At 40.4% G+C, this 12,090-nt stretch overlaps 1 protein-coding gene across 1 annotated transcript in view; it reads right to left on the bottom strand.

Moving 5' to 3' along the window:
• ASXL3 (ASXL transcriptional regulator 3) overlaps positions 1-12,090 on the bottom strand; it is a 158,126-nt gene that overhangs the window by 76,490 nt on the left and 69,546 nt on the right.

Below are 12,090 nucleotides of genomic sequence, written 5' to 3'. Positions count from 1 at the left end.
ACTGGGCAACGCGCAGCACTCTGAAGAGACAATCCACGTTAATGAAATTGTTTTCAATCTACCAACCTCAGAGGTATTCTGATTTTTCTATTTAACAGCCCTCCTTCCATAGCGTCTATGGCCTACTGGAGCAGTGTTTATCCTCTCCTGTGGGCCAAGGCACACGGCACGGGAAGGGAAAATGAAATCTGAGAGGCTAGGTGTCAATTTAAGACAATTACGTTCAAGAAAATCATGTCCTCTGCAGATAACCATGTAATCTGCCCATTTTTACCAGAGTCAAGCTCTCCAGCTGCCTCGTCTATGAAAGTCAAGAGCCTCCAGTAACTTTCTGCTCTATGAGACCTGGAGCTTGAATGTGTCTTCCAAACATCCCACCTGAGAGATTAGGTTCACCCCAGGAGTGGCTCTGGCTGCGATGCAGACGCAGCCCCTTTCTGTGCACGCGAGGGGAGAAGTTACTCAGATAATCGAAGTGAGGAAGCACTAAATTAGTGGCAGAACGGAGGCATATGTCAGAGGCAGGAGGAGAGAGGAAGTTAGGTGGAAGAAAACAACTTGAGAACATATTTAAAAGCTCAAAATAAGACTTCTTAAGGGCACCAGGGTTAACGCTAATCCAAGAAAATTTTCCAAGGAACAGTAACTCGGGAGGATTCTGACCTGAGTTTTTAAGGAAGGTGGAGGAGTGAAAAATTATTCTAGTCAAAAATGGAAACATATGCACGTGGCAGTGTTGAGAGCACTCAAGCTGCTTTAGATAGACTCAAGCTCATACTGCCTAGAAGTGAAAATGTGGTCCATGAAAGAATCTTTGGAGAAGAGTTAATCAAGTTTTGTTTTAATAACAGAAAGTAATCAGGAAGCCAAAATGAACAAATTTTGGAAGATAAAACAATTGTTAGATATTAATGCCAGGCACTAGGCAAATGTGGTCTCATTTCATCCTCACAGCTTCCTTGTGAGATGGAAACATACCATCTCCATCCTGGAGAAAGAAAACTAGAGCTCAGAAAGGGTGAATCACTTGCCCATGGTCACACAGCCACAGAAACAGCAGAGCTGGGGTCCAAGGTCAGGCCCATAATTTTCCACTTAAAATATCTGGCCTTAAAGCCAAGAGCTGATGCATAAAATGTAATGTCTAAAGAAGTTTTAATCTGGTTGTGTCACACTGGAGGTACTGAAACAGGAAGTTAATAAGGGCACAGAGAACAAGGCATTAAGCCCCAACGTGAAAAAACTGAGAGTGATTGGCCCAGGAAACACTAAGGCTGAAGTAGTGAAAGGATTTGCCCACGGATATAGTGAAAGAAGTCCTTGAATTAAAGATCAGGTAATTTTTTTCTATTTGAAACAGTATGATATTTTCCCCAAAACAGTCTAAATGTTCAGAAACATTTCATAACACTGTGGGGCACTAGGGTTTCTCTCCTTGACATCATCACTAGAGTCACATGTAACACTTCACCAAAGCTTACTTATCAAGAAATGTTAGAAATAACCATCAGTTTATATTCTAAAGAGAAATTTATTTTTATACTGGTTACATGGATGCTCTTTACAATGTCCTGAAGTTGCTATGAAGTGGGGGAGCTGAGAGGAAGGTGGTGGAGAGGATACACGATCCCAACGGAACAGACCTAACTGGCTGTAACGCAAGCCCCGCCAGAAGTGAAGTGTGCATTAGCAAATATGTCTTACTTTCACATTCTTAGAGTAGCATTTCCACCTAGAAAAGTAAAAACTTAACGGTAGTTAAAAAGGATAGCCAAACATAGTGACACAGATTTTAGAGAATTTGAGGGAAATATGAGAATGCTTCTGCCTGCTGGACATCTAGACAAATTTACCAACTTTCTTAGGAAATGATTTTATTCATAAGTATGTCAAAGGTAAACTTCAAAGCAGCAGGATCAAAAAACAACAAACACTAAATCAGTGCAGATGCATTCAAAGTCTTGTGTCCCTTGTTTTCTGACTGCTACGACAAGCAGTATGCAGTCAGCTGTCACTTCCCGAGGGCAGCAGACACCTAAATCCCAACTTGCTCTCTTTCTTTCTGATCTAGGAAACCACAGGGCATTGTCATACCTCTCTCAGTACCAGCATATACATGCAGTCTGGTTCTAATCAAACTCACTACTGCACTGTGTTAATATGGTGATTCACATATATTTACATGCAGTGTTTCCAGAAGAAAGACTCTATTCAATTTAAACCTGAGCATTTCAGTTGGAGGGCAGGGCAATGAAACTGAAACAGCATCAGAGGAATACTATGAAGCTTTTTCTCGAGATGATTTATTTTCCTTTAACTCAACTCCGTTTTCTTTGTCTTACATTCCATCCTAGACCCAAGTGAAGCATCATGAGAATTCCTTTAACACACAGTCATTTTCCTCCCCGATTCCTCTTTCTGAACTTGGTTGTATTTCTCTGGGTCAAACCATTCTTCCCCAATGATTTATTTCTGATAAAACAATGATAGAATCTTAAAGAAAGTAAATGTAATAGAAAATAAAATCTATAAGTGATGTTCCTTTGCTTTAAAAAGCTTATTTTTAATGGGAAAAAAATCAAGAATAAAAATGAGTGAGACACAATGTAACGCATCCAAAGGCTCCACATAGTGTGCCTGTGTGTGTGTGTGTGTGTGTGTGTGTGTGTGTGTACTGACAATACAGACCTTAAACATGGGCACATTAGTGAACTTATTCATTCTTTTACCACATATCTGATGAGAGAGGCTGAATCTGAAAGCACTCCCTGCAGAGTTGGAGCAGGAGTCGAACACGTTCCTGCAGATTCCTACTCTGACCAAACACACAGTTCTCACTTTTACTTACCCTTGCCGCTTTCTTAACAGATGTGATAAATACATAATATAGGGCTTATTTTAAACAGTTGCCTGAATATTTATCTAAGGGGCTGAGCTTGGCCTCTGAAATACAAGCCAAAGAAAAATTCATGTTAAAGAAAGGATCAGGGGAAATCTCCTATATGTGGAATTACAACAGCAGCCAGGAAACTGAAGAATTAGGACAGCTGTTTTATCCAATAAATATCTAACACTGACATGCAGCTTAGAAACTTATATCTTCTTGGCATTCAGAACAGAATAGGAGCTTTCCTTTTTTTCTAACTGTGCACTGGCACCATCACAAAACGAATGCCAGGATTTGATACCTGGAAACCCCGTAAGACTGCCTGCCCTTTTCGTAGCTGGACAAACGGAAGACGGGAAAACATTTTTTAAAAGGTATAGAAACATTATTCCTGTCTACGTTTTGCTTGCCTGCCCAGACTAGGCAAGCCCAAAACATAGTTTAAAGCTAATCTGCTAGTTTCAAATTCAAGCAGTTAATGGGATTTTCAGTATCTGTTGCTCATGTGCCTCTACTCTCATTCACACTCACATTCCCAAACTCCTCCCCCAAAATGTTCTATGTAGAAGGCTTGGGACCAAAGGGAGATGGAGGACGACTAGTACTCATGAGACAGCCCTGAAACTGGTGAACTAGAGAAACTGGTGCCTGTGTTCCAGCAAGACAGGATTTCAGTCTCTTTTCTCAGAGTCTCCGAGCTGTCCCTCTCTCTCTTCTTTTTCATTCACTATTCAACTGGAAAATGCGGTCAAACTGGAAAACATGGGTTAGAGCTCATTTTTTTAAAGTTGAGTGCAAAGGAGGAGGTACGGGTGATACCCCTCCCAGTCTAAGTACTGGACCACTGTCAGGTGTGCAAGTGGGCTTTGCTCTTTAACCCAAGACACAGGCGAGAAAGCACAGTGAACTCTTGACTCCGACTTTATTTCTAGTCTCACATCTTGGTTGCCTCCTCAACTCCCCCTGTCTCTCATCCAGCCAGTCGAGACCCCCTGGCACTTCCTGAACACACAGACTTGCTGTGTTTGCTGTACCTGCTCTGATCATCCCTCTTCCATCCCCTCTGCCTGGCAAACTCATCCTGACAGCCCAAACTCAAACAGCTTCCCCAGAGCTTTCCTGACTACCCAAGCCTCCGAGGTAGACTCACTTCTCCCTACCCATGCTTCCTGGGAACTTAGTATGAACTCATGACAATTCCTGCCATACTGGTGCCTGTGTCTGCCTTACCACCCATGGGCCTGCCAACTCAGGGGCTTACTTATGTGTAAAGACAGGCCTACAGCAGCAGATCCATAAACGTTTATTAAACTAAATCATCAAATTGGATTTCCATTGAATTTTATCTAAAATATCTATTTTTAAAGTTAACCTTCAATGATTGCTTTTAATAAGAACTCATGGAAGGGGAGGTCAGCAAAGTATAGATTTTTTATTGTGCAAAAGCATATAGAAAAGATAATTTTTTTAAATTTGAAAATAAAAGGTTTATTAAATTTTTAAAAATATCCTAAAGTCAATGAGGGAAAATATGAAAACTAAACTACAAAGCATCCTATGCAAGTCAGTGGGAAGTTGTATGACCTGCCACTAAATGTAAATTAAATTTCCTTCTGCTATCCTTACTCACTGCCTTATTTTAAGAGAAAAGTCACAGTCTGGAGGTTTTGCATAGTGAAATAAAAATAAGTATACATTAAAAGTCAAAATTAGAAATCACAATGCTTACTTGAAATGGCAGGAGCTATGTGGGGGCAGGGCCACAAAACAGCCCAAGATCTGGGCAAAAGATAGTCACTACAACAAAAGGTCTTAATCGTTATATGTACCACTAAGCCACACACCAAGTAACTGGCTATCTGAGGTAACTAGGGCTCGAAGGGCCAGTGAAGGCAGGGTACGGAGTATCCTCTGGTCAATTTCATTCTACGTGTTCTCCCTCTGACTACTCTTTCAGTTTTCGGAACAATCAAACTAGATGCTTCCAAATCAAAACAGTTTTCTACTGAAATGCTCCTGACGTACACTATAGGCTTAATATAGTTTTTCTGAATAAAAAAATTTAAATCAAAGAGCACACAGTATATTAAGGGTAACATTGTGGCACACTGCTAGAATTTAATCACATTTTAAAAGTGGGCTGAGTCTTAGGGGAGTTTATTTGCTTATTTGTTAATCATTCATTCAATTGCAAAACTTTTATTAAGCATCTCATGCCAAGGACTATATAAAATGCTGGGGAGGGGGGACCATGTTATGACTAAGACCCAAAAACTGACTTTGAGACCATAAAGATTCTTAAGAATATTTGTTTTCAAAGAACAATGGCATAGACTATTAATTCTGCCTGAGAAAAAAACAAGTCTATGAAAACCTAGTGGTGATAATTAAAATTTGTTTTAAAAGATCAACAAGCAGGTAATTCAAAAGTATCTCCAGATTGGCAAATAATCAAAAAAACTGATGTTCGGATTGTAATATGTTTTACGTATCATGCTTATATTTGAAATTGTGCATATGAGACATTCTGGATATATACAGCAGCAAAATGTATGCCAAAAACTGTTAAAAATGACTTAACGACAACCAGACAAACCCATCTGGCCCCAGCTAAATCTTTCCACGGACTCCATTTCTTTCAGAGAAAAGACAATTCCTTAATCCTTTTTGGATCCAGACTAAGGAGACCCACCTCTCTCAAAGCATTCCTTATTCTAAGATGGTACAGGTATCTAGATTGAAACAATTTTCCTTGTTGCACTGAAAGCAGACATTCAAAAAAATATCAGAGGTAAACAGTTAAATAGAGAAATAATAGCAACAAAATAATGGAAACAGCAACTTTCCCCTAAGAAACTATCGAGGGAGATAGTATCTCAACATTTTAAGTATTGATATTAGATAATATTTGAACAATGTCCTCTATGAATAAAATATACCTACTATAACTCAAATTTTTACTATATTTTATAACCTGCTCCATTAGCCAATGAGGTCCTCTTCTTACTCAGAGGCGGTCTGCAGAAAAGAGAGTGAAATACACAGGAGGAACAGCGAGTCAGATGATAAAGGCACCTGCAGTTGTGTTATCAGTGAGAACACGCTCCACCAGATGTAATCATGAGGATACCTTGATGGTTTGGGTGGCTGAAACGATCGGCTACAAATGATGCTCATCTGATATCACAGAACTGGATATATGGCGATTTCATTACAATGTCCACAAATGGTTTGCAAACACTGGTCTACACTGGACAGGACACTGAATCTCCACAGGTAACTAGGAGGGACAGTTCACACGCTGAAGGTAAAGCTATAGGAATCCCTCCTAATAAACACTCAATTTATTACCAGAGCAATTTACTTCCACTAGTATCTCTGGATATCTATAAAAGCATCCCTTTAAACTCAGACGAGAAAGGAGAAACTCAAACCATAAATAGGACTATTTAATAGGAAAAGCACATTCTACAGGTACCAGCCTTTAACCACCTAATCCTTCCTCCCACAGATCCATTACAGACCCCTCTCTCAGAATTATGGGCAGTAAGAACACAATAAGCTGCTGGGTTGGGGGGGGGTGCATTAGAAGCTCTTTCTTTTCTACTGCACAACCCTAGTGTCTTCTCCGCTGCATCAGGTTCCTGAAACAACTACACAGAAATGCAACAACCCACCTAGAACATGGGAAAGAGAAAACAGCAGGCAGGAAGAATATGAGTACAAGGCCCATACAGGTCAAGGGCAAGTGCTTCACTCATGGGCATCACTACTAATTACTTCATAATTCAACATATAACAGGTAACTCCAGTGTACAACAAAGGGAGTTGGAGAAGGTATTCAGATGGTTAACTGTTTGGGAAATGGTTATACACCATCACTGTACAGAAAAAAGAAAGAATGGATCATTGGGCATCAATGAAAAAAGGTACTTCGTGTTTCTAAGACCATGGATGCTTTGTTCCTCTACACCAACCACAAACTATATCACTCAAACAGAAATTTGACTAGTCAAGATGAGTAATTGGGGGAATACCTTTAATTTTGGTTACACTTGAGAGGGAGTTTGCTTTTATTATGAGATCATACTCTCTTTCCAATCTTTATCTCTATATTATGAAATAGTTCTCTCTCAGCACAAGAAAAGAGGAGGAAAGTACACTTAAATGGGTCACTTTATCTGCACTTAAAAAGCAAACTTTTTTTTCCCCTCCTTGACTGTGGGCTGTTAAAATTGACCAAAATCCATTTATACAAGAACAAAGTTCATAGTTCAAGGGGAAATATGTAAGAAAAAGAGGTCCCTCGTGGGTAGAAGAAGTGGAAAATAATATCTATAAGTAATGTTTGAAAGAGCTGGGATAAGTCATTCGGAGAAGATGAAGGAGGTGGTATCTAGATGACGTCCAGCTGTTCTCCATCATCAGAGGGGAAAAAAGAGAAAATTGGTTTAATTAAAAGCTCAAGAGATTTCAGCATAAGGAAAGAATTCTTGAATGTACAGGTTATCAAAAACACAGAGAGACAGATACAAAGGAGGCTGTAAAGGGCATTCACCATTAGAATAATGTCTACTTTAATTGACTGTTTAACTTATCATGGACTGTGAAAGCTGTGGGCTGGGATGAAAGACAAGAGAATGAGTAAGAGTGGGCAGAGGAAGTTTTATATCCTGCCGATGGTCATTGCTGACTGTGAAGAGTATTCTCTTTCCTCTGTATTTCCTTCCATGTGTAACTAAAACAACATCATTTTCACATACTTAAGTTTCCCTGGGCCACCAATGTGGAACAGGTGTCTCTGTGAGCTAACAAAGCTGTGAAGGAAAACGCAGATGTCGGATAGAAGACAAATTAGCTTAACCTCAGAAAATCAGAGGGCCTGATACAGCCACTGAAAGAACTCCCCTCCCTCCTGCAAGGTTCTCAGGAATGGTTGTCAGGTGGAAATTGATCGTAAACACAGAGAAGACTCATGTGTCATCCTGTGTAAAACCGCACCGGATCCGTCACAGACAAGCTACCAAACAGCCTCCAGCAAGACCAGACCGATAACGCTACGAGCAGAGACACACCAAGTAGTTTGGCGACATCTTCAAAAGTTACTCAAATGCTCCCCTCGCAGCCTCACAGTCCCCTTGTTTTCCTTTCCCTCCCTTTGTATAAAATTGCCACTGATAAACTGTCAGTGTGAATTCTCCCCGAGGGCACCGAAACCTCACTTCCTCCGGGAAGCTCCTCATCTGCGTGTAATTGATGTCTCAACAGAGATCCTATCCACACACTTGAGCCCATCTTAAAGCACTTTTCACTTCTGAAAAAAGACCCCTTAAACTGTGGCCTCTGAGCCAATGCAAACAAAGAGTGAGCTGAATAATGTTTCATTAAGTTCACACGACTCTGCCAAGAATCATACAATCAGAAACCCACTTATAAAACTGGCCATGAGGAATAATGAAAAAGGACCACATAAAATTCTTCGAACATTGGAACCATTATTTACCCTGGGATCTGAGGACTAAAGCATAGGATATATGTTCTCTATAATCTTTTTCCCTAAATAGAGACTTGTAGAATGCTAATTCTCCAGCTAGAGTGCTGCTTCCTCCCTGAAAGCCATTAGGGTTAATAACAAGCAGAACCCTTTTTTGATCTCTATGGATGAAAATTGTACATTCTCCAGTTTCCTCATTTCAAAAGATGAAGTAGGATGGGTGCTTTTGATTTTAAACATGAAATACATCAGAGCCACAAAAATAGAAGCCCATTTTTTTCTCTTGTTAATAACAGTCTATAAACAGAAGATGAAGATGATCTACTGATGGTATCATTTCCTATAAAATACAAATGGGTCGAACAGTTAGCAACAAACTGTAAGTCCTCTTAGCATGTGCGAGCAAACTCATGATACACCAATGTATTACGTTCAGAAAACAACTCAGACACAAACATAACCATAAATCTCTGACTAAAATAGCCCATAAAATTCTAAATATTTTCTTTGGGTGACACAGATCTATACTTATATTAGCATAAACAGTCACGGGTTGTCAACGAAGACATATCAAGTGTTCACCTAAATCACTCTTTAATCTTAGAGCTAAGTTTGTAAAATCTTAAGAGTTTACTTTCTCAAGTCTCTATGTATAATTCTTATTAACTTGAAAAACTGTTTAGAAGTCAAAGAACATAATGCATAACTATAGCTTTGTGTCTTATAAATTCTATAACCGATAATTATCACTTTTCCCTCATCCTAAAATTTTTCAACAGAACTTGGCGAAGCATCTCTCATTAAAAAAAAAAATATATCTGTTTTGCTGGGCAACTGATTACAAGAAGAGGACGAAAGCGTTGCTGTCACTATCTTAACTCCACCTAAAGACTCAAATGTTACTGACTGGAATCATGCTGCAAGATTTCTTTCTGGTTACCAGTTTTCGTAAAGTGCTTTCTTTTCAAAGACTTTTCCAGGTTCCCCCTTAAGTGATACAGCAAGTGTTGGTTAATTTTTGTTACTCTGAAATAACTCTATGGTAGCAGAGGCTTATTCTTTGGTTTGCCACAAAAATAGCTTACCGATTGATAGTTATTATTCACCTCAATACTTTCCACTCTTTCATCCCAAAGGAGGAATGGGAAAAGAAGAAGGGAACAAAGATTTAAAAACCAGATGGTGGGACCCTCCCCATTCCTCCTCCTCTCCCCCTGCCCTTTCGCCCATGTCCCCACAACCCCACCCGTCCCTACCTTCTCTCTATAGTTATATTTTCAAAGTATATTTGTACAGCTGTAAGAAGTGTGGAAATTATATCCATTCTAACTCTGGTTCAAATACGTATTAGAAATAGAGTCAGCAAGGAAATCACCTAAACCAGTTCAGTTTCATGGAATTTATTATCGATTTGTAAGAAATCATGTGGTAGCCCATTCCTTCATTTGGATAAGCCAGCGGTTCCTCTTTGCCAAATGCTCGAGGTTATAATGAGAACAGGGTTAGACGAATGTTGGAAAACCAAACTGCATCAATGACTCCTGGTGAAAGTGTTCCCTACGGTCCCAGGCAGAGTCACAGAGTGGTTAGAGCCTGGCTTTTGGTGTTACTCACATTTACCTGGGCTTGCCTCTCGGATGAAATGTTTAACATCTAAGTCTGTTTCCTCACTGATTAAAAAAATTAAAAATAGAAAAATTAAATAAGATAAAATAACAGGGCCCAGGAAGACTATCTCAGAAATGTTGTGAGGATTAAACGATATACATGTAAACAGCTTACAAAGGCTGGGCATTGTAAACACTCAATGTATTTTCAGTATCTAGGTTTGAAAATGTTTCCTAAGGCTAGGTTAATGGGCTATACACAGAAGTAGATGGTATTTACGTGGATAGGAAATATACTTGTCCTACCAGAAGCAATTGTGGTTTGCAATAAGACGTAAAAGTGGGCAAGTCAAGGAATACTCAAGGAAATAAGCTATTTACTATTCTTTCAGTGATTCCTCAAAGCAATTTCCCTAATACAACTTCAAAGCAGAGGCCAGGAAATCTAGTTCTGGTCACATTAGCTGGAGACGTGTGGGTATGTGTTATTCAGCGAAGCACTTACTCACATGTCAAATTAGGGGAGTTTGCTTATCCCTGCTTTGGTTTAATTATTGGCTAAGTGCTCTCGCCCCGTCCCCGACCCCTTTCCAGCCACTGAAATCCTCCCACTCTTTCCTCTGAAATTCTGGATTAGTCATTAGCAGAAAATCTCCTACAACCTCTATCTCTTCTCTGAACACTCCTTTCTCATCTTGATCTACAAAACCTGGCTCTCTCCTGTGGACACTGTTCCCCTGGAACACTCTCTGGGAGCAGCCTGTTTCTTTTCCACACATCTTGTACCACTGGGCCTGGAAATGGGACAGGTGACCTCTCTTCTCCCTCCCTGTTGCCCCCAGCACTGCATCTTAGGTCAACCGACCATAGTACCAGCTCTGCCTCCTCACCGCAATGATCTACCAGTTTCCGGGTTACTCCTTCTCATTTTTGGAAGATTTTGGCTCCTAAATGTCACACACCTTTTCAATGCTAGTTCTATCACAGCTGTCTGTTTCAACAGCCACACAGGTGACTCTCTTAATATTTCATGGCAGGGCCACCACCAGCCTTTACAACATCTTTGTGCAAATAAGAAAAGGCAACTTTTTCTCCAGGTGGATCCTGCTCCATCCCAGGACACTAAGCTGGACAAAGGAAGGGCTGCTGACTTTCAGCCACTGATGGCTACCTCAGCCGGGCCACTGTGCAGACAGCCTTTAACCTAGCCTCCTTCCTGCCTCTCATCTCAGATGTGCATCCCATAATATCACCCTAAACTCAATTTCACGCATTCCATTCTCACATCACCTATCCTAACTCATTTTCTCTAGGACACCAGATCAAACAGTCTTCCCCTCTGAGGAGACCTCCACATGTCTTCCTTCAATTGTGTCTTCCCTCACCTCCACAACCAGCTTTATTCCATGGAGACAGATCTTAACACTCCAGTCCAGGCACCCTCAACTCCTGTGGCCCTCTCTGGCTCCATCATTCACACCCGGCAAAGTCCCAACTCTGGTCAAATCCAACTGTGTACCAACTCCACACTCCTACTGTGGTCATGATCAGGACTGGAGAAAAATGAAGAAACCACACTGGCTGATCTCAGAGTTACAACTAACACCTTAGGAGTGTCCTTAATGCTGTCAGACCCTAAACAAACATTTTCTATCTTCTACTTCCCCATCTTCACCCTTGGCTGATGAACTTCTTTCCTGTTTCACTGAGAAAGATGGAGCAGTGAGAAATGAACTTCCACAGCCCCTCCCACACGTACTCACCTACCTTCATTTCTATCCAAGTACCTTGATTTTCCCTACTACTTCCTTACAGCATCTCCATCCTCCTAAACAGGGCCAATCTCTTCATCTGTTTCATAGATCTCACTCCCTCTCATCTAATCAAGCACATGGCAACAGGACACCCTCCTCCTCATCAAATTCTCCTCCTCAACTAGACTTTTCCCATCAGTATATGATTATTCTAATATTTATCTCTTATATTAAAAAAAGCTTTCCTTTATTCCACTTTCTCTTCTAGTCATTTTCTTATTTCATTCCTTCCCTTTACCCCCAAAATCCTTAAAAGACTTGTCTACACTTGGGATCTCTCAATTTCTG

The sequence above is a fragment of the Camelus ferus genome, chromosome 24 (assembly GCF_009834535.1).
Source record: "Camelus ferus isolate YT-003-E chromosome 24, BCGSAC_Cfer_1.0, whole genome shotgun sequence".
NCBI classification, from domain to species: Eukaryota; Metazoa; Chordata; class Mammalia; order Artiodactyla; family Camelidae; genus Camelus; species Camelus ferus.
Note: the sequence above shows the minus strand (reverse complement) of the source record. Positions and strands in the feature narration are given on the sequence as shown.